Source organism: Culicoides brevitarsis, chromosome 1 (genome assembly GCF_036172545.1).
Source record: "Culicoides brevitarsis isolate CSIRO-B50_1 chromosome 1, AGI_CSIRO_Cbre_v1, whole genome shotgun sequence".
Taxonomy (NCBI): domain Eukaryota; kingdom Metazoa; phylum Arthropoda; class Insecta; order Diptera; family Ceratopogonidae; genus Culicoides; species Culicoides brevitarsis.
The window spans coordinates 9,957,681-9,982,839 of record NC_087085.1 but is presented as its reverse complement, the minus strand read 5'-3'; the positions used below and the strand labels follow the sequence as shown (position 1 = coordinate 9,982,839).

General features: G+C 23.6%; 1 long non-coding RNA gene across 1 annotated transcript; it reads left to right on the top strand.

The window, feature by feature from the left end:
• Positions 1-736: 736 nt before the first annotated feature.
• LOC134834010 (uncharacterized) lies at positions 737-2,827 on the top strand. The gene is made up of 5 exons (XR_010162141.1): positions 737-1,267; positions 1,322-1,417; positions 1,491-2,388; positions 2,439-2,531; positions 2,592-2,827. It is a non-coding gene; the product is annotated as an uncharacterized LOC134834010 (long non-coding RNA).
• The last annotated feature ends 22,332 nt before the right edge of the window (positions 2,828-25,159 follow it).

Sequence of the window (25,159 nt, the reverse complement as noted above, 5' to 3'; positions counted from 1 at the left end):
TTAAAATTGTTCTAAAATAAAATAATTCTAAAATTATTATTATTTTAAAAAATTGATAAAAAATTGATATAAAAATATAAAAAAATAAAATATAAAAATATAAAAAAGCTAAATTGATAAAAAATTTAAATTTTTAATTTTAAATTAATTTTTTTTTTAAATTTTTTCTGACAGAAAAGAATCACTCGAAAAAGCCAAAAAAAATTTTTTTTTAATTTTTACTTTCTAAAATCTACAAAATTTCTTAAACTACGTTAAAAAAAACTCTTCATTCAGCTGCATCTGCTCATGTATTCCGTACATCAGCAACACATGTATGTTTAATCAAGGAAGATGTCGTAGTTGCGGATTTAAAACGAAAGATAAGACAAAGTGAGTCATATGTTTTCATTGATAATGTAATTTAAAGCTTATTATTTATTTTCAGTAACACTGGATTAATAGTTTTGATTGTCTTTTTTGCAATTATCATTGTGATTGCATTTGTGTTAATTTTGGTGTTTGGACTAAAAAATCAAAAATATTAAAATATTATAAAAAAAGCATGAAGAGTTTTATAAAAATGCATTTTCTGACTGGCATGGATAAGAATTTGAAATAAAATTAGAGGACCCGTTGACTTCGTTCGATCCATAAAAATTTTATCAAAGCATTTAATGTAATTTTTAAAAAATTAGTTAAAATTTATTTTTTTAATTTTTTTTTTGTTTCTAAACCTTCAAGGTCATTCGTGAAAAGAAAATTTGAGTTATTGCATTTAAAATTGATTATCAAAATAAATAAGTTATTTCCGTTCGATCAAAAATTTTACGTGAAATTTTAATATTTTATCTTTTAAATATTTACAAAGTTGCTTTTTTTTAGCTAAAAGTCGCGAATTTCTCCTCTACTTTATCAAAAATCAAATAAGTATTAAAGATAAGATCATAATGAATGTGTGTTGTATTTGAAATAAGTTCGCAGTTAACTTTCGTTCGTGAAATAATCCACAAGTTACTTTAAAAATGAGTCAAGAAAAAGAAATTTTGATGGATACAGAAGCGAAAACTGCAATAACGGATCCTCCTCCTTACAATTCAGTTATTTCGGTTCAACCTTCAACCACAAATAATGAGAGTACTTCAAAAAAACCGAGACCTACAACTGTTATTCACCTTTACGTTAATGAAGCTGATAGATGCCCAAAGTGTCAAGTTGCTTTTTTGGAATATGATGAAGTGACTTCCGCAAATCAACATGCGTGGTTCTTTTGCTTGCTTTTTGCATGGTATGAATTATTTAAAAAAAAAAATTCAATTAAAAAATAATAATTTTTTGTTAGTTGCATTCTTTCTTGGCTTCCTTACGTAATGCAAAGTTGCGCATTTAAACAAGGAAAATGCAAAAATTGTGGATATGTTGCAAAAGAAATTTTAAAGTAAGTTTACTTTTTTTAATTTAAGCATTTAAGAAAAAAATAAATAGATTTAACTGTTTTTTTTTTCTTTTAGTACAACCAGAATCACTATCTTGTACATGCTTGGTATAATTTTTGCTTTCCTAATGATAGTAAGAATTTCTATAATCTTTTCGGATGATTCAAAGTATCCAATTTAGTTTTTACATTTTGTGCATCAGAAAAAAAAATATGAATAAAAGCTTAATTTTTTTTTTTAATCATAATGATTAATTTTTCATATAATTTTAATAAATCGGTAATTTATGTTTTTATCAAAATCAAAGCAAAAAAAAAAATATTAATAATGAAAAAGTTTTAAAAAAAATTAAAAATTAAATTTTATTAATAAAATTAAATTTAAAGAAAATTAAATAATTAATTTTTAATTAAATTAATTTTTTTAATTAAATTGATTTTATTCCTAATAATAAAAGAATAAATTCAAGTTTTAATGAAAAGAAGAAAAAAAAATTAATAAATAATATAAAATTCTATAAAATTTTAAAATATACATTACTCAACATACAATTACAATTACAAATACAATTTCATGACGACGCGATTATCAAGAATATCAAAAACCCAAAAGGTTATCTGCAATTTGATTCAAAATGCAATTTGTTTTGCATTAGAATTAAGTTGGCAGTTTTCTTTCGATCGTGAAATAATCAACAACTTATTTTAAAAATGAGCCAAGAAAAAGAAATTTTGATGAATACAGAAGCAAAAACTTCTGAAACGGACCCTCCTCCTTATAATTCAATTATTTTGGATAAACCTTCAACTTTTGATAGTGATATTACCTCTGAAACACCGAAAACTACAACTGTTGTTCATCTTTACGTCAATGAAGCTGATAGATGCCCAAATTGTCGGGTTGCCTTTTTGGAATATGATCAAGTTTGTTCTGCGGATCAGCATGCGTGGTTCTGTTGCTTGCTTTTTGCATGGTATGAATTAATTTATTTTAAAAATTTATTTAAAAAAAAATATTTATTAGTTGCTGTCTTTCTTGGCTGCCGTATGCAATAACAAATTGTGCATATAAACAAGGAAAATGCAAACAATGTGAATATAAGACTACAGAAACTCAGTAAGATTTTTCTCAAAATTATTTTTATCGACATGACACTGTCAATTTTTTTTTTTTCAGAAAACCCAGAATCGTTCTTTTGTATATGATTGGTTTTTTTATTGCTGTCTTTATGATTCAGAAAATTATTTTTGTTTTTTGCAATAATTAATGAGTTTTAATAATATAGTTTTCAAAGAATTTTGATTATACTTAATTTTTTTAAAAACAATAATGGAATTTTAAAAATTTATAAAATTTGAATTGTATTTACATAAATAAAATTATTTAAATAAAATAAATAATATATTTTTAAATTTTTTGTTAATCATTTATTCATAAATTAAGTTAAAATTAAGTTTAAAAATTAAAATATTTAAGACTAAATTTATTAAACGGTAATAAGGCCGCTCCAAACGAAAATCAAAAATAAAGTCCGATGCTCCATTTTAAAAGTCAAAAATCCAATGGGGCAAAATAAAAAAAAAGTTAAAAATTTCATCGAAATTGATCGTTTTTTGTTGTATTTTCATAATTTTTCAAGACATTTTCAAAAAAATTTATAAAAAATTTTCAATTATTTTAATTTTTGTTTTGAAAATCATATTTTAACTTGAATTTTCTTCTCTAAAAATATTTTTCATAAAATTACTGAATTTTTTTTTCAAATTTTTTTGACAGTTATTTTTTATAAAATTTTAATTTTTCAATTTTTAACTTAAAATGATCTAAAATCAATTTTTAATTTGAAAATTTCAAAGAAGATTATTAAAAAAACAACAAAAATGTTGATGAACGATCAAAAATTGCTAAAATTCTGTCATTTTGTATGAGAATAAGTATTTTAATTTTTTTTTACTTTGCCCCCCCATTTTATTTTCAAAAATTTTGGACTTTATTTTTAAATTTCATTTGGAGCGGCCTAATTGGATAACAAAAGTAGCAGATACAAAAAAAAAATTATAAAAATTTTTTCTTGGCAAATAAAAAAAATTCAAAATCTATAAGAAAATTTTAATTTATATTCAAAAAAAAATTAATACAAACTAAATTTCGATCAAAAAAACAAGTATTGTCACAAAAATTCTAAACCGAACAAAAAAAAATGACCTAAAAAACTTCCAAATGAAAAAAAAAATATTGGACAATTCTGGCACCATCATCGTGATTTATTGTAATTTATTTAAAAGTTGATACAAATTGTCTTTTTGCTGGTCCATCTCTCTGTCTCTCTGTTTCATTCTATTGTTTTTATGTCAGATTGTTTTGTTTTATTTTTTGGCAAGTGTCTACTAGCTGACGACTCACAACAACAACAAAAAATATCATTACATGTACGAATTCATTAAGCATGTTCTTCATCCACTGCATTTAGATAAAAACAATTTCTGTTCAAAAAACATTAGCCATAAACCAGAACGAAATTGCACAAAGTTTGTCTATGAATTTGGGATTGTCTGACATTTGCATATGTACTGTTTGTGACAAATAAATTTTTCCAGCACATGTGAAGCCGTTCCTTGTGTGTGGCATCATCAGCAGAAAATTTTGTGCAAAACGAGAAAAAAAAGCTGTTACATATTAATTGTATCGTTGTTGGAGGAGACACACAAAACAATGACTTTCTGAAATGCAACCAGAGAAAACAAGTGTCTTCGCATGTCTGGCAGTAATTTGCAGAGATGGCGACGAATTTTCTTCAGTTTCGTAATTTTTGCCATCGCGCCACGTTACTGCCCTGCAAAGGAGAAAAAGTGCACTGCTGAAATTAAATTAAAATGAATTTAAATTTAAATGTGTAATGAAATTGTAAAATAGTTGAGTTGATTCAAGTAAACAAGTCAACTGCAATGCATGAGCCAAATCTGGTTTAAATCTGTTAGAAAAGCAAAAAATTAAAGTTTTCTCAATTTGTGTGAAAATGACGTCAACTCGAGATATTTTGATCCAAATTAATTTAAAAAAACAACAACAAACTCAATTTTTTGATGATTTTTTGATACCCTGATCCAATAATAATCTGTCACTTGGTTGTTTATTGATTGCCTGTATCTAGCGTTTTTACTTTTAATGGCATCACGATAAAATTAATGATCTTGCGTCAAATTTTTGTAACGAACAATTTACCCGCAGATATGTGAAAAATTTGGAGCGGTGTATCTTTTAAAGATGATTTCTCATCATCGTCATCATCATTTGTTGTGAAATGGAACGTGAAGGTTAAGAATTTGGCTAGAAATTTATTTTTTGTGGTCATTTGCATGAAATGGAAATTTTTTTTTAGCATCTTTCATCATCGGCGTCGTTATTTAGAAATCAATCACTTCTGAATGAAAAAAAAACTGTTAAAATCAAAGTTTTGAAGAAAAAACAAATACAATCTGTTTGCCGCCTCCTAACATTTAATAATCAATTTGGAACGCTTTATGATCATTAATCTTAATAATAATGTTGAACAAAAATATTTTTTTTCACGATGATTTCAAATTAATATGTCTATAATTATAAGTTTTGATGAACTCATTTAAACTTTGATTTAAATTTTTTTTCAGTTCATTGCTCAATTTTTGACCGATTTTTGACTTATTTCACAACTAAAAATATTATTTTATATTTTTTATCTAAAGGTTTCATAAATACAAAAAAAAATTGTTAATAGAAATTTTAAATTATAAAAAATAAATAAATTCTTTCTATTAACAATTAAAAAATTATTTAAAAAATAATAATAATAAATTTGAATAAAAATTCATAAAAAAAATATATTTAATTTAATTTTTAATTTTTTTTATGAAAATTTATTATTATTTTTTTTTTAAATAATTTTTAAATTGTTAATAAAAATAATTTATTTTATAGAAAAAAATTAAATAAAAATAAAAAGTAAATAAAAAATTATTCATATATAAAAGAATTTAATATTTTTTTTTTTAATTTAATAAACTGTAAAATAATACAAAATTAAGAGAAATAAAGTAATTATTTCATTCATGAATAAATATTAAATTAGTTAAAAAAAAATGATAAAAACAATTTAATCAAATTAATTTATTTAAAAAAATTGAAACTAGCAATTAATTAAAAATTAATTCAATATTAATATAAAAATAAATTAATTTTTTTTAATTAATATGAATTAATTGCTATCTTTATTTTTTTTTTAATTAATTATTTTGATTAAAAGGTTTTTATTAATTTAATTTATTTAATATTTTTCATGAATAAAATTATTATTTTATTTCTCTTAATTATTTATTGTTTGACAATTTATTAAATTATAAAAAATATTACAATTTTATTAATTTTATTACTTTTATTAAAATTTTACTTATTAATTATTTACTTAATTAATATTTTTTTTAACATGTTAAATTATTTTTTTTTTTTTTAATAAATTAAAAATTAAAATTTAAATTGAAATTAAATAAAATTAAATTAAAATTAAATAATTTGTTTGAATGAAATAAAACAATATTAAGTTTTTTTTTATTTAAAAAAAATTATTTAAAAAATTAATTCAATTTTTATTAAAAAAGAATAAAAAAATAAAAATTTCAATTAAAATAAAATAATTTTTCTGAATGAACTCTTTTAAAAAAATCTAAATTTCATTATTTTAATAAAAAAAAAAATCAATGAACGAGCTCCCAAAAGAAAAAAATTGTTTAATCATTTCACAAGTAACCGTGATAAATTCTGTGGGCAGTGATATGATTAGCTATAATTTAATATTTTTTTAAATACTTGCAGCTCGTTAGTAAATAACTTAGAACGTCTGAAGAGGCGGGCTTAAAACGTGACGACGACGAAAACTTTTTTTCTTTCTTTTTTTAATTCAAACGCAATAAATTATAGTTAAAAATTTTGTTAATTAAAATATCATTTGTATTCAATAAGACTTTTCTCATTTCTCTCGCTTGCGCTTGGCATTTCTCGCTAGATGCTTTTTGTGTAACGATTCTTCAATGGATATGGATTTTAAAATAATAACATTTAATATTGGCTTCTATCCAGCATGTTTTGTGTCGACTGTGCTTGCAAGAGTGGCCGAAATAATAAATTTTATGATTTGTTATCTTAATTTTTCAAATCATTATATTAGTTTTCTATCCAATATTTCATGCTTATTCATGTTTTTCACATGCGGGTGCGTGGTACTTTTATTTTTTTTTTCAGGACAGACGACGACGATTACGACGAAAGGGCAAACGACGCTCATTCATCAGATAAATAATTATTTTCTGTTAAATTTTTATGATGTGCTTAATTTAAAAAAAAAATTATTAAGATTACGGGCCACTATTAAAAATTGCTTTCTTGATTTAATTTGTGCTCGACAGATTTTTTTTGTGGTTTTCAGTGAAATTTTTTCCACGAAAAAAAAAAAACAACAAACAAACATTAATTGAGATTAATTTGTTACAAATGCAGCATTAGTGTCAATTTTATGTGGATTTTTATGGCTTTTGATGGTTTTTAACTGGTAATTTGCGTTAATGGGAGGAAATAGTTTCATTTTATTTTCTGTGTCGAACGGGAAAAAAACGCAAAATACGAGGAAGTTTTACGATTGAACCGGGTATTTGACACAGGCAATAAAAATTTCTTGGCATGTTTGGTTTCAAAAGACAATTAAACGCAACAACGGGCCATTCTAAATCATGTCTCGACATTTACTGATGAAATGCAGATTTTTATTTGAAAAAATATTTAAAAACAAATGAAACGATTATCTCCATCAGCTGTTGATAGAAATATTAAGTTGAGTGTTTATTGGAACAATTAAGTTTATTTAATTCTGAAAAATTAAAAAAAAGGAAAAGGCAGCACACGACTTTGATATATTTTCATATATTTATGTTCGAAATGTAAACATTTTTGTATCAATTTCTCTCATGAGAGTTAACGTTGCATGTAATTCAAGTCAAAAATAAAGATAAATAATGTCGATGTTGACTGATCAATTTACATTGACTTTAAATTTTATTTGAAAAAGGGGTGCATTTATTTTACATTTTTATTTTTTTTTTCAATGGATTTTAAAGTCAAAGTCTTCTGTTTCCATAAATAGACTAATCGTTCAAAAAAATAAATTAATTGCCTACATATTGGGACTTGTCATATTTTTTTAAATTATTTTTTTTAAATGTTGGGTAAATAAATGTCATTATTTGTGTTCATACCAAAACATAATGTTGGAATTTTTGAATAATTTGAGCGCATTTTTAATATTTTTTTTTAAAAAAATATATATATAAAAAGTAAGATTTAAAGTAAAGTAGCGAAAAATAATTAATTAATAAATAATTAAATAAATAAATTAAATTAAATAAATAATAAATAAATAATTTAAAAAAATAAAAAAAAATTTTTAATTAAAAAAAAATTAAATTAAAATAAATAATTTATTTTTTTTTGTAATTTTAATATTTAAATTTTTAAAAAATAAATAATTAAAAATTAATTAATGTTATATAGAATTATATAATTAAGTTATATAAAAATGTTTAAAGCTTAAAAACCTAACTAATAAATTTAAAAAAAATAATAAAATTTTGAAATTAAAATTAGGTATATACCTTTTTTTATTTTTTTGAATTTTAAAATTAAAAATTTCAAAATTAAAAATTAATTTTAAATTTTTCAAAATTAATTTTATTTAATTAAATATAAAAAAAATTATTTTAAATAAAATTTTTAAAAAAAATTTAAATCTTTTGTGATTTATTTAATTCAATTTTTTAAATTTTTAATCAAATTTCAATTTTAATAATTTTAATTTTTTAATTTAATTTAATTTAATTTAATTTAATTTTTTAATTTTTAAAATTTTTAATTTAATTTTTAATTTAATTTAATTTTTAATTTAAATATTAATTTACAGATTTTTAATTAAAAAAAAAAATATTTTTTTTTTATTTTCAATCATAATTTTAATAAAATAAATTTAAAGTTTACAGACAGACACCTTTAAAACGAAATTTCTTCAAAAAAAACTCACCACAAATAAAGAGTATCAAGTTAAACGTTACAAAAACTTACAACCAATATTATGATTAAGTCATTCAATACTCTTTCTTTTTTTTTGCTCGTGACTTACATATGTTCTAACATTTTTTTTCAGTTATAGGGGCTTGCTCTACCTTCACAAAAAAATTAAAAGAATTTATATTTAAACAAAAAGAAAAAAAATCATTCGACGTTTTGATTTTTTTCCTACAAATTTAAATTAAATATAACTTTTTTACGGGTTATGTCCTGTATCCTAAAAAAATTGTTGAGTATAGAATTACCTTTTAACGAAAAAAAAATTAAAAGGGAACTATTTCCGGCAAAAGTTAATCAATATTTATGGTTTTCTGATGAGGTCTAGTGGTTAACGGGTTTAAATTTTATTAAGAGACAAAAAAAGAAAGTTTCTAATTTTTTTCTTATTTACCACGAACATCAATCACCGAATTTCACGATAAAATCTAATCTAAATTCAATAAACTGCTCCCTTAAAATGCATTAGATGACTCAATCTACAATGTCACGCTATAATACTTTCCCATCTGGCGTTCTCTGACATTTTTTTGGCTTCTGATATTTTTTTTTGTGAATTCGGGGACGCATTTCAGGAAATAAATACCGAAAAAAAACTACATGCTTAATTAAGTTTTTGGTTCATATCTCGACCGATTGATGTCTGTATCAAGTTTCCGTTGATTGGAAACTTATTGGAATTTCTCCTAAAAAAAAATGTGATACGCTATAAAGTTTCGACGACGCGACAAAAAAAGCTAATTTGTTCTACTCACACGCCTTTATTATTTATTTTAAGATGTTTCGAACTATTTCTTCGTTTACGTTCGTCTTAATCCCAGTCGATTTATGTCGAAAAATATATTCATGCATGCAACATCTTTTTCTAATATCATAAATTTTAGTGATAGTTAATACCCTGTCCGGGCGTTTGAATGAAAATTCTCAAGTCGAGAGGCGGGCGTACTTCTTCTGCACAGAATTCACAGTCCAATGCACTGCATAATAATAAGTAAATAAATAAATAAAATTTTTATACGTAAAAAAAAAACTAAAAGACAACGCGCACAAAATGTCTTAATAATTTATTGCCTTTCTCTCAGAGAACGACGCAAGTTCTGCTGTTTTAATTTTTCGACGGAGAAGTATCATATTTCAGTCAAAGCAAGTCAAGACGCAGCGACTCAAGGCAAAAACAGGAGGAACGAAGATTCACAAATTTCGTACACCTTCTCAAGTAGTCTTAACTAAAAATATACAAAATTAAATATCTTGTACAGTGCTTAGTTACAGAAAGAAAAAGAGAGAAAACAATTAATAACTAAACCTCTTCCCTTTTGCTTCCCGTAAAAACATACGAAATAATTGTAAATAAAGCAGTAAGCGGCTTAGAATAATAGGAATTAATTCACGTGAATGAACAATTACAATAATATCAAGTGTAGTATTATTTTTATTATTATTTTAGACAAAGAAAGTAATTTTCATAGATATCTTTCGGAGACTTTTAATCGTTTGTTTTTACCGCTTCATGTTGTTTCGTGAATGAAAATTTTTTGAATTTCTGAAATAAAGAAAAAAATATTTGAAAAAAAAATATATATAAATAATTAATTATTTTAATTTCTAAATAATTTTTTAATGATTTTTTTATTATTATTTAATGTAATTTAATTATTTATTAAGTAATCAATTAATTAATTAATTAAACAAATTATTTATTTATTAAAAATTTTTTTTATAATTTTTTATTTTTTTTTTAATTAAAAAAAATTCAAAAAACAGAAAAAATTTTTTTCTTACAAAAAACATATTTTCAAAATTAAAAAAAATATTTTTTAATTAATTTTATTTAATTAACATAAAAATTATTTTATTTATTTAAAATTTAAATATTTATTATTTTATTTTAATTTATTCTGTAATAAAATAATTTAATATTTTTAAAAATTATTAAAATTTTAAATAAATTTAATTAAAATAAAATTATTTATTTAATTAATTTATTAAAATTATTTTTGTAAATTAAATATTAATTTTATTTAATTAAATAAAAAAATATTATTCTTATTATTTTTTTATGAAACTTCATTTTAATTTAAATATTTTGTAATAAATAAAAAAATCAAAAGAATAATTTTTTTTTCATATTTCATTAATTTAAAAAAATTGTTTTATTTATTTATTTTTTTTTTTAATTTTATTTTTTTTTATTATTTTATTTTAATTTATTCTGTAATAAACAAAAATTTTTCAGGTCATTTTCATCCTTTAACAATTTTTTTAAAAATGAATTTTATTAAATTTTGACCCATTTTCGGAACTTTTAATCGTTCTAAGACTCAAATTTCAAAAAATATTCCGAAAACATAGGCGGCAAAGATGAAAAATTAAGCAAATCACTGGCGCACACTTGTTTTCATTTTGTCTCACGCAGAATTTCATCATTCAAAGACATTTATTGTGTTTTTTCCATAGAATATTATTTATATACACCGAAAGAAAAAATAATAATAACAACGAGCGGCAGCAGCATGTGAAATATGTTCTGTGTGTGATGCATAAATTATGATTCACAATAAATTTTGTACTGTCAGACTTGATAGTAAAACAAATGAGTTAGTTTAGTTTAGTTTAGAATAAACAATCTTATGTTTGATTTTTTCTTCGTTTTTTATTTTCTGCCAATTTATTTATTTAAAAATATGACTATTAGACAATATTTTTCAAAGGAAATTATGTCGATGCTGGCCTCTTTATTGCTGCTTTGAGCTCATTTTACAGAGATTTTTGTAAAAGGGGTCCATTGAGAGAGATAAAGAAACGAGAGAAGCAAGACGGCAAAAAGGCAATAAATAACAAAAACATCATAAATTTTTTAACAGCATATCACGGGTTGTCTCGGGTCTTCGTTTGAGTGTGATTGTATGACAAACATGTGACCGAGAATAATTTTTTTTGAGTAATATAAGAATTTAAGGAAGCTTGAGCGTATTTGAAAATGTCCTTAATGATAAAATTTGATAAATTTAAAATTAATTTTTATAAACATTTTATTCAAAATTTATTTAAAATTTATTTTTCTTTTTTAATGCATCAAAAATTAAAAAAAAAAAATTAAATTAAATTTTAAAATTTAAAAATAAATTATTTATTTAAAAATTAAATCAAAAAAAATATTTTTATTAATTATTGAATTAATTAAATTATTTTTTTAATTTTAATTAAAAAATAATGATAATTATTATTTAAAAAAATAAATTTTAAATAAAATTAATTAATTTAAAATTAAAATTTAAAAAAAAATTTTTATAAATAAATTTTAATTAATTAGTTAATTTTATGTAAAATTTAAAAAATAAAAAAAATATTAAATAATAAATTAAAATATAAATAAAAATTTTAACAAAAAAAAATAACTGTGAAATTAAAAAAATAAATAAAACTTTTAATAAATAAATATTAACAGACAGACAATCTAAAAAGACAGAAAAATCTAAAATTTCCATAACATCACAAGAAATTCCCCCAAAAAATGCTGAAAAATCAAAATACTTTGTTGTTATAACCGATGCATGTGTCAAACGACAACGATACAGTGCCTAAAATATTACGAGAAAAATTCAATGTTGGACAAATTAATGTCAGCCGTACAACAAACATTCATCTCCCTATAAAAATACGAGGCAAAACTCTGTTTCTTCTTCTTCGTCTTTTCTTTCTCGTTAATAGCAATGATAATAAAAATCATCCGTACAATAATGATGAAAAATGTGTGTCACACGTTCACGATTTGTTCACCACAGAGCATATTTCATGTTGACATCTAAAAATAAATCCATAAAAATTTCTTCTTTTACTTCAGAAATAAAATTAAAAAGAAAAACTTAAAATTGGAGTGAAATCAAATACAGTCATTAACGGGTCCTCGAGACGACAGCCTTCAAATTGTTTTAGTTGAAATGCAATCATTGTCACCGGCTACTGAAAGATTTATGTGTCAACGAATTTGTTGACTTGTAATTGTCTGGAAATGTCATCATTGGAACATTTTCGGAAAAAGGTGAAAGGATTCGAAGTAATAAATATTTCTATTCCATATGCCGCCATTTATGGTAGAAGCTGTTTCTGTTTGCATAATAAAAGTTTCGATAAAACACACACAGGATGCTCGGTAGCCCGCAATATTTATTGCCTTTCCATCCTCAGACAGTTTTAGGCGACTACATGACTGGGTCGACATCGTTCGTTCCTCATTTTACAAAAAAAAAGTGATATTAGAATGGAAAAAATTCCACACATTCGGGTTTTAATATCACTCACATATGAAAATGAAAAGAAAACGAAACAAAAAAAAAAAAATATTGGAAAAATGTACTCGGAAACGCTCGAAATTCATTCTCATGACAATGGATGGAAATTTATTGAGTAGACAAAAAAATGTGTGTTGAAACTGCCTTTGAATGTTTAACGTCTAGTGATTTGTTGTAGGAAGTGGTAGAACTATAATTAATGTCTTTATTGTCTGTCACGTCTGGAATCTTCCTCCGACATGACACACGAATTAGCAAATTCATTAATTTCTGATCGTTGTTTGTCTTTGCGCTGCAAGAAAGTAACATGTCACAATTAAATCTCTGCAGCTTGGGTGAGGTCTAACTTGTCGCAGAAAACATGACAAAATTTTGAAGAAAGTTGCCGATCGTTTTGTTTCAGAAATTCATCTTGACGAATATTAATGATGGAAAGGCAACAGAAAAATTCATGTCTCGCAATTTAAAATATTTACGAAACATGAATGTGCATTGGGAAAAAATTTTAAAATTTTCATTGGGTTGAAAATTAAAAATGTGCATTAGGGCAACTTTTAAAATGTGCATTGGGACAAAATTTTCAGGGCAATGTTTAAAATTTTATTGAAATAATTTTAAAATGTGCATTAGGGCAAAATTTATCCCTATGCATTTTTGACAAAATTTCAGAATGTGCGAATTTGAGATGAAACGCCCAATGAAAATTCTAAAGTTTTACCCCAATGAACATTTTAAAATTTTGTCCCAATGCACATTTTAAAAGTTGCCCTAATGCACATTCTTAATTTTCAACCCAATGAACATTTTAAAAATTTTTCCCAATGCACATTCATGTTTCGTAGATATTTCAAATTGAGAATTATAAATTTTTACAGTAAAGAGAGAAAGGCGGCTCTTTATTTATTGACGTCAGCGAAGAACAAAAACATGAAAAAAAATAATATTTAAAATTGTAACACTCCATCTGAATCGCAACAAATTTCGAGCTACACTTTAAATTGTTTTCCTGTTTTCTTAAGACAGTCAAGACACCCATATCGCGTCGCGTCTTTGATGATGAAGCGCACCTATCATAACAGAAAAGTGTCGCTTTTTACACGACTTTTTATGATATTTTTCTTGAAAAAACATTACGCGCAAGACTTTTGATGACACTCGAATGATAACGACTTTTATTCGGGAGGAAAAGTAAATGAAGTGGTAAGAGGAAAAATCAACATACGTTAATGGCTCCGATGTAGCGCGAGAGACAAGCAGCAAAGAAAAACATTACACGACAAGCGTTAATTATTTTAATGTTCATCAAACAGTGTGACGCTGAAGAGTGCACGAAAGTTGATGAACCATTCACATAAATTAGAAAAGCACATGTAATTATTTTTTTTGCTTTTTTATCGTAAAAATCTTGTTTTAATGCACATTAAAAAAAAAATTTAATCGTTTTATATACAATTTTAAAAATAAAAATTTGTGCATCGTAAAATCTATCGAGGTTACTTCGGTGTCAAAAAATAAAAAAAAAATTCACGCCAACAAACACGTAAAAGAAATATCTGGGATTACCGTTGTGAAATATTTATGTTTGTCGCCCATTTGCATGAATTTTATTGTCATTTCTTCGGTTGGCGATATAGAATAAAAAAAAAAGTTACGTGACTGATGCACGTGGATTAACAAATAACTATCTCTCTTGTTCTGTCACACAACTTTAATCCTACCCTTGTTGCCGACCATAAAAAAGAGCAACAATCCAGATTCTAAAAAAAAATCGTTTTAAACGTAAATGTTCGTTTAGTGCATTTTAAAGTAACATACACTTAAATATAAATAAATCAAAACAAAGCTAATTATTTTACACGACACAAACATTTATGGCCAATCAAGCCAATCATGCAAAGCAGGCGCGTATCTAGCTTATGAATGTGTTTTATTAAATAATAAATGCAAACATAAAATGAAATAACAACAAAAAAAAAAGAGTTTTTAAGTGAGTGTAAAAGTGCATTTACAAGCAGAAAAATGATAATTATTGTGTGAAAAGGGTTGAGCAATGGAATGATTTTAACTAAGTATTTTATACACACATCATAGAATTTCATCGAAAAACAAAATGGCATGAGATTGTTGATTGTTTTGTTTTAGTTAGGCCTTAAGTAGTCTAAAAACCCAAATTTAAGATTCTAGAATGAGCTTGAGTGTTTCTATGCATTTTACGTGAGATCGGGTAGGTCAAAGAGGTACTTAAAAATACCCATTTGCACTGAAAATGTCTAAAACCTCAATAACTCTTCCAAAATTATAAATTTAGGTTTTTTGGACTGCTTTAGGCCTAACTAACATTAAACTATCGAAAAATCTCATGCCATTTTATTTTCCATGACATTTTTTGATACCCCTTAAATTTGACTCAGAAAAATTTCAAGAGCTCCTTAGAAAATCGAATTGTTTATTATCATAAATTTTTGCAAGTACGTGATCCTCTTTTGATAGTCTGTTTACAAGTTAAAACCTAAAAAAGTAAAAAATATAAAATTTTTTTAATTTTTATACTTAACTAAATTTTTAAATAATTTAATAGTTTTATACTTCCCAAGAATCCAATTTAAATTCGTCTACTACCAACTTTTTCCTTTTTATTCGGCCGATTTTGTGGTTTTCATCGATCATGTGCTCTGCTACGCTCGATTTGAAGGCATGCAGGTGATCTGTGGCACTTTGATGTTCTTTTATTCGCTCTTTTATCGGTCTTTGTTAGTCCAATATATTTCAATGCACAATCTCGACAACTTACTTCATAGATACCAGATGTTGTCAACGGGTCTTGTTTGTCTTTGTAATTTGCAAGTTGGTTTTTTATGGTTTTGGTGTTTCTTGTTACCGTTCGAAAATCATATTTGTGCAAAATATCGGCGAGCTTGTTAGTCACTTTTGGGTAGTAAGGAAGGCTAATAATTTTGGGCTAATAAGTTTTATACTTACCTGATATGTAAAAGAATCCGTTGCTCAGCCCTTTAAAAATTCATTTAACAAGATTATAAAACTGTAAATTGTTTCTTTTTTTTCTTCCTTCGTTTGAAAAGTAAAAATCACTGAAAACTGATATACATGCACAACACACGAATTTAATGTCTTTCTAAACAACATCTTTTTACAACAAACACCGCTCATTTTCATGTAGTCAGAGATCATTATTACTACTATTATTATTATAAGATATACAGCAAAATAAATTGAAAGAAACATAACATAATAATCACTACACATTTATTACATTATTGCGCCATTTATGGCATGCCTCGTTGCTGCGAGTGTATATAGAAGAGGTTAAAATCATCAATTAAAATTTATTATAATACATGTCATTTTTCGCATAGACGCACTCACGAATTCATCATCGAGGCCTGGCACTGCACTTTTTCGTGTATATAGTGTCAGAAAGTGTTTTTTTCTCTACGTGAGCTGCATCGTTAATGAAATATTTTCGCACGAAGCCACAAGTCGCCTTGATGATTTCATCTCGTCAAAATGTTATGTCATTGGAGATGTAAACTTAATTTATCATCCAAAGCGAACCCATAATTAGAAAAATTGAATTTTTGATTTTACGCCATTGGGTTTGAATTAATAATAACAAGAAAAAAAAAACAAATCGTCGAAAATGTATCGAATTTCTTCCAAACATATCGTATTAATTATTTAATGACATGTTTCAATTAAATTTCGAGTCGAAAATAAATAAACGATTCAATCAAAAGTAATTCTTGTATGTAATTTCTCAAAATTAAAGTAACAATTAATTTAATAGACCTCCATTTAGATTTCTGTTTTCGTCGCTTTTTCTGAAAAAAAAAATCAAGACAATAAAAAGAATCACAGTTTTTAACTTTTATCATAAACAAAGATAAATTAAACAATAAATGTACAATTCAACAAAAAAATGTAATGAACTAAAATAAATTTCACTCGCATTCATGTGAAACTTCATTGACCTTTTAAAATTAAAATTTCATACGAAATTCATTGCTTAATTGAATGCAATTTATTTTAAAGTCACACATATAATCACTTACAGAGGTGTACTCCCAAATTGTTGGCGTTCTTGTGTGAATGAGTGCAACAGCATCAGAACGCAGCTACAGCAACGACATAATCAAGAGTGCAAGGTATTTGCTTTTACGGGGCGCACAAATAGAATGTTAATGGGATGCTTACTTGAATTTTTTGATAAACATGGGGAACTGTGGTATTGAGAGGAATATTACAAGTTTATAGCTGATGTAAAGTCAACAAAATTATTAAAGTTGTTGAAATTGATCAAAATTATTCGAAAATTATCAACTATTCAACTTTTGTTATTCAACATCACATTTTAAGGGTAAGTTCATAAAACTTATATATCACAAGAAAAATTATAACTCGACGGTCGATTTAAAAAACAAAAATGACGAGCGATAAATTGAGAGCAAACTTAGATTTCATAAAAGAAGAATATTATATATAATGCTTCAAGAAAGCAAAACTCACAAAATTCGCAAAAAAATACATGGTGTGGCAAGCAATTTGTAGATGAGGCGAAAAGAGCAAATCGGACATCAAAATGTTTCATGGAATATTAAGAAACGATTTTTTCATTTTCGATTGTTAAGCTGCTTTCGGAGCACTACCAGGTCAAACTAAGAACTTTTCTCTAAGCTTTATATATTTGTGATTCTTAAAATTTTAACGTTTCTACCTTATGATGTATTTTTTAGCTCTCCTTGAGACTTAACGTAGTATTATAACTCTAATTTTACTTTTAGATTTTAACCCCTAATTGATAATTTTATGAATTTGATAAATAGAAGTACATATGTAAACATAGATAAAAATGAAAAAGTAAGAAAGTATATTTTGAACTATAAAAAATAACAAAATTCTTATAAAAAAGTTGCACAAAATTGAATTTGGATTAAAACTAAATAAATTTAGATCAAACATCCCTTCAACAACTTAGTTCCCTTTGCAACTCATTTAATTTTGTGTGCAGAGTTCATATATTATTATTATGTTTTTTATGTTATTTCGTCGTTGGTTTGTGCCAGTTGTGTCGTATCGCAACGTCAGCCTGTAAAATAAACGGCCTTTCCTGTCTTCATGAAGAAAGAACGAAACACAGAGAGAGAGCAAAATAAAAATAATACAAATAAATAAAAAACAAATGTTTTACAATTAATCACGATGTAATTTTGTATTAAGTCATTCCATTTTTACATTAACAATATCATTATTTTTCGCTTATAGTTCAATTTATAACTTGTTCTACATTTTAAAAGTAACACAAAAAACTGACAAAAAAAACTTTCATACGAAAAGCATCCATCGCTATCATTTATTATGATATTATTAACTTATATTACAAGAACTCAGATACATTCAAGTAATAAATAAAATATGTATTTATATAAAAAAAAAAGTTTAATAAATGAACACAAACTGAGCCAGAATTGATGGGCTTGGTTGTTGTCTCTCGTTTTTTCCGTCGAAATTTGTTTTCTAACACGGAACAGTAGTGGGAACGATCAAAACAAAAGCAGACTGCATCAATTGTTGTGTGCATATCTAATAAATATTTATGAATTAAATTACATGTTGATTCAATAACAATAAACTAGAAGAAGTCGTTTAATGAAATGATGAGTATCACAAGTCAAAATTGAATGGAAATGCATAAATCAGTTATAACAATGAAGATGATTTGATAACTTTATTCCGATAATTTTTTTTTGTCGCATGGGATGATGAATAAATGTTCATATCCTGTCATTATTTTATGTATTAATAATTGGTTCGACTTTTTCTACGAAAATTAGGTACAGACAATGATCGTACTTACAGGTTGCTTCTTTTCCAAGAAATTTTCGGAGCTTTTTATTCGTAACGGGAAATTTTTATGTTCACTCTAATCTTTTTTTGAACTCACTTATCTAAGGTTTGTCATCGCCGCCATTGTTTCACCTCCCACAAATTTTATAACGGTAGTCAAGTCAATTCATTAGTTACACACATGATCTATCACGGTAAAAAAATAATTAACATTTCCTTCCATCGTTCCTCAAACTTAACTACATGATGATATTATCTCGCAAATAAACAACAACTCCTCGAACAGGTTCCTGTCAAAGTCAATTAAAAACGTTGAATAACAATAAAAAGTATGGCTCATCAAACTTTGCAACGGAGGTCAAATGGCAAAAAAAATTAAATAAATATAAAAAATTAACGAATATTTTATTATTTACATTACCTAACAACGCAGCGCATTAGCAACATGTTGCATTTAATATTTTATAAGTAATTGATGCACGCTGCAATGAGCACATACAAATTGTTTTTGCGGAAGCCCCATATACAAAAGTAATTGCTTTTTCATGCTTGATTAATAGTAATTTTAATTACGATCCAAAACAAAAGTATGTACACATCCCCGGCTTTCCGATAACGAGAGAAATGCAATGCGTGAACTATTGTCAGTGGCGGATTTATTCAAAGGTAGGAACTTATTTTTTCTAAAAAAAAATTTCAAGCCTAAATTTTTATTTGAGTTAATTAAATTTTTATATTTATTTTAAAAAGGTTTAAGTTAATTAAAACTTAAACTGAATAAAATAAAATCAAAAAAAAATAATAATAATCAAAATTAAATTATTATTCAAGCTTTTATTATTTTTAAATTAATAAATTTAAATTAAATTATTTTATAAATTTTTATTATAAAATTTATTATAAAAAAAAATAATTGACGAAATTTTTAAAAATATTTCAAAAATTATTCTTTTTATTTTTTAAAAGAAAAAATATTTTTATTTAATTAAATTAATTAAATTAAATTGATAATTTAATTGATTAATAATTTAATAATAATTTTTTAAAAAAATATTTTTCTTTCAAAAAAAAATTAAATAAAATAATTTTTAAATTAAAAATAATTAAAAAAAAAATTAAATAAATTATTAGATTAAACATTTTCATTTTTTAATAAAATAATAATTTAGATTTAATTATTATTAAATAAATTAAAATTATTTTATATTAAAAAAAATAAAATAAAATAATTAAAATTTTATAATTTTAATTAAATTATTTTATTTATTTTAATTAAATTATTAAATATTAATTTATTTTAAAATTAAATTTTAAATATTTTAATTTAATTGATAATATTTTAAATTTATTGATAATTAATTAATTAATTATAATTTGATTTTAATTAAAATATTAATTTAACTAAACCAATTTTTTAAAAAATATTTTTCTTTAAAAAAAAAATTAAAAATTTTGTCAATTATTTTTTTTAATTTGAGAAAATTAAATTTATTTTTTTTGACTCAGTAGATTTATTTTCTTAAAATAAACTCAAAATCCGTCCCTGACTTTTATGCTTGAAAATGTGATTGTCTTGTCGATAAAATTCGTACATTATTGTTTTTGTGCAATTTACCGGTAATTCAGAACTGATTTCTCTTTATAAATTTCATATCACACAAAAGAGAACATTTTCACATTCATCGAAAAGAGCTCTCAATTTATCATGTTTTATTATGCAACAAAACCCATTAGTCCATTTTCCTGAGGATTTTGTTCACACACCATTATCACTTATAATATTTAAATTTGCCGCATATTGCACATAATATTTCACTTATATCATTTGTCATGTTAATGAATTCGCATTGCAACCAACATTGCAATGTTGTCGAATGTAATTTTACACATGTGAGGCTTTCGAGTGCTAAACAACAAGTGCTTCTAGTCAGCTACTGGCAAAATTACATTTACACATGTTTTTTCACTGGCATGGCCTTTCTGCGTTGCATTAGTGCAAGTCGACACATTTTGAGGGATTATATGCGAGTATAATTTAAATTTATTATGATTCGTCGTGTTGCCCGCTTATGCACTTCGACTTGACTGGCACAACACTTCGCACATAGACCATCATTAATTCTCTCTCGGCAAAAGTTGCGAAAATGCGTTCTCGAAATGTACAAAATTTGAAACCAACATGATACAAGTGACCTTTTTGCCATTTTAACATGTTCGTAAAATGACTGATTATTTTGTTGCATAAAATTTTACAAGCGAGTGTTACAAAGTTTGATTTTAGAAATTTTTGAGATGATGTAACAACAATTTAATATTTTTTTTTTCTTCGTGGCATGAAAAATTGAATTATTGTGAATTACTATGAAGATTGGTCGTTATTGTTATTAAAGACAATTACGATGTAATGTTTATTTAACCCGGTTGAACGTTTGGTTAATGAATTTAATGATTATTAACGTGACAGATAATTTATAAAATGGTTAAAATTTAATGATTTTCTGACTTTGTGGTTTAAATTTCTTTTAAATTTGATTAAAAAATATTTTTTTTATTTTATTTAACATTGAATTTTTAGGATAAAAACTTGAATTATAACTTAATAATAATTTTTAAAATTATTTAAAAAATAATAATTTATTTTTAATTTTTATAGAAAAATTTTTTTTAAAAATTTTTAATTTTTAATTATGAAAAAAAATTATTTAAAATTTTTAATAATTTATTTTTTTTTAATTAAAAAAAATTTTAATTTAATTTTTTTTTAAAATTATAATTTAATTTTTTTTTCAAAATTTAAAATTTTATTTTTTTTAAATTTTTTTAAAATAAAATTATTTTTTAGTTTAATTTTTTTGATTTATAAAATTTAATAAATATATTATTATAAAAATTTATAATTAATTTTATTTAATTAAATTAATAAATTTAAATAAATAATTAAAATAAATTAAAAAATAATTTAAATAAATAATTTATTTTTTTAAAAAATAAAAATTAATTTTAAGTTTTTTAAATAAAAATTAATTAATTAATTTTTTTTTAAATAAAATTTAAATTCAAATATAGAAAAATTAAATTAAATTTATTTTTTTTTTAAATTTTGATAAATAAAATAAAATAAAATTTAAAATAATTAAAATTATTTTTTTTAAATTCATATCTGATAAAATTAAAATTAAATTTAAATATCATAAAATGACAGAAAACTCTCTTTTTCATCATCAAAACCAAATTTTTTTCCCAAACAAAATATTTCACCAAATATCAGGGTATCGTCATGCATTTTACAAAAACCTTTTATGACATTATTAACTCAAAATTTTGAAACATCTAACCCGACCTCCATTAATCTCCATTTCGATCGTCCCAATCAAACCCATGTAATTTAATTTGTAAACCAAATCATCAAAAATTTTTATGTATTTTTTTTTTTTTCGACAAAACGAATGAGGAATTACTTAATTATGACTAAAAATTTCAAATATTATCATGGGAGGTCCATGGACCAACCAGCGATCATCGGGGCGATTTATCAACTTCTCTCTCTCTCGATGCACAAACGAACGTCAAAGGTACAATTTTCATGTCACGACAATCTTCTTTCTTTATACAGAAAAGAAAAAAAGTTTTAAAACAAAAAAGGTGACCTAACGTTGCATTGTTAAGTTATAAGAGCCGTCATTTAGCGGGAACATTATCAGCCGCTTAAGGGTTTTTTAATTCTCATTTCTCTTCGTTTTTTGTCGATTTTTTGCCGCGGAAAATTAATAATATTCGAGTAACTCGAGTAAAGTAAATAAATTTTAAAATAATAATCATAAGTAAGCGCAATCATAAACAAATAACAAGCAAAAAAAGGCAGATAAAGCTTATGATCTTACTAATTGTAGTTACAAATGGATGTCGAAGACGAAAAAAAACCTTTCTATATCGTGATCGATGAAACAATATAAATTATAGAGTGCCCTTATATTAACTAGAAGATATTTATTTAAGATTTTTTATAGCGTACATCATAAAAAGCCATCATCGCAGGAAAGAAGTGATCAGCCATCTCTTCTTCTCGTAAATATATATTTATTTATTTTTTTGTAACAAACACACACAAAAAATTGATGAAGTCTTATTTTAAAGAAAATAAATAAATAAGACTTCAACTTTTTTAATTTTTTTTTCTGTAGCAACTCCTTCCAAAGTAAATAATAACATCATGAATGAAGTCATGAAATATTGAAAGTAATTAATTTTTTATGCCTGGACGACGAGTGTTGTGACGATCTAATGCTCGAGTTACAAAACGAGAAAAAAAAATCCAATAAAACCTCTTTAGAGATCAAAATCCGATCAATTGTCGAAAACATGAAGGAGATCAGATTAAAGGCACTTGAGATATTTTCATTTCAAGAGTGGATCGCCTTTCAACGTGTTCAATTTTGTACTAAAATAATAACTTTTTTGAAGCACACGCCGTACCATCTTCCTCCAATAAAAAAAATAAACATTCGTCAATCGTCTTGTTAACTATTTCTCTAAAATTCGTCGAACAAACCCGTATACGATTGTGTGGCCCAACAATAAAAATAATAAAAAAACGAGTGTAATGAGCACCATCTACAACACTATAAAAATGTCGATTAATAACCAAAATAATAAAATTAAAGAAAAAAATGTGTTGATGATTTTGTTGATGGTGCTTTTAATTCTTTTCGTTTTCTCTTCTCGTCTTGCGTTGCAACGAGACGCATGTTAACAAGATAAATAGAATTGAAGGAAATCAATAACATTATCACATTTGGAATCGATGCATTTCGTTATTTATGAGACGAGTTGAAAGTGCTTGGGAATTCAGGAAAACAAGTGATTATTTGGTGTGAGATTTTTTTTTTTTGTTTTTTAATTCACGAAAACAAATTTGAGAAGAGAAAAATTGGTTTTTTAATGAGGTAATTAATAAAAAGAAAGTTTATTTTTGAAGGAGATTAAGATGTGTTATCTGATTCTCAACGAGGTGGCTGACGTAAATCTTTGTTTTTTAGTGAGTTGAGAAAAAAACATACAATGTTGCATTATATAGGCAGGTGAGTAATGTAAAAAGGGTAAAATTGACATTTTATTTATAAAAAATTGTTTTTCTGTTCATTAAAATGAGATGTTTTTTTTTGTAAAATTTTATTGCAAAAAAATGTGTTTTTTTGTTAAGCAAATTTTTTACAAAAAATAATATACCAAACATGCTAAAGAAACATTAAAATTAAAATAATTCTTGAAAAAAAAAATTAAATAATTTTTATTAAAAAATTATTTTTTTTAATTATATAAAAATCAAAATTAATTTTTCTTACTAATTAATTAATAACCTAATTGTTTTAATATTTTGACAAAATTTATTTAAATAATTTAAAAAAATTTTTTTTTTTTAATAAATTAATTTTAATATTTTTTATAAAAAAAATAATTAAAAAAAAATAATATAATATATAAAAATAATATATAATATAATATTATATAAATAATATATAATATAAATAAAAAAAAATAAAAATTATTAATACTTAATTTTTTTTTTAATAAATTATAAAAAATTAAAATTTTTGAATTAAAAAATAAATAAATTCTTCATAAATAAATAAATAAGAAAAAATAAGTTCAAAATATATTTTTTTAACCTTAAAATTATTTTTTTTAAATTCTTGAACACATTTTTTTATTATTTTCAATTTATATATATTTTTTTTTTATTTTTTTTTGTTAAAAAATAATAACAAAAAAAAAATTTATTAAAAAAATAAAATATTTTAATCTATAAAATAAAATATTTTAATTTTTATTAAAAAATTTATTTATTTTTAAAAATTTTATTGATTTTTAATGTAAAAAATAAAATAAAATTTTAATGTTTTTAATTAATTTATTTAAATAATTTTTATTAAGATATTATTTTAATATAAATAATTAATAAAAAAATTTTGAATTAAAAAAAATAAATAATTTTTTTAAAAAATAAAAATTTATTTTAAATTTTTTTAATTAGTTAATTATTTTAATATATTTAATTATTTTAATAAAAAAAAATTTTTTATGATCTTATGATCTCCTTTATGATCATCTTTTCGTCGAGCATATGTTAAATCAACAATTAATTCCGTTAATGCACTTCACTTCCGATGCTCTTTTTTGTCTTCCATTGACTTTAAATTTATGCAATTACTGTCTCTTGCTCTTTTTTGTATAACAAAAAAAAAAACGGAACAGCCGACAAATTTTAATCCAATCGAATTAAAGATATTGCACATGAACTCACATACTCACAACGAGCGATATATTAAAAAATCTAGAGAAAGAGAGGCTGCAAATGTTGTGTTATTTATGTGTCCTCAATAAACAAAATAACGCAATAAATTTGACGCTGGCTTAAGCTCCTAAAATATTTATTTGTTTATTCTAGCAGCA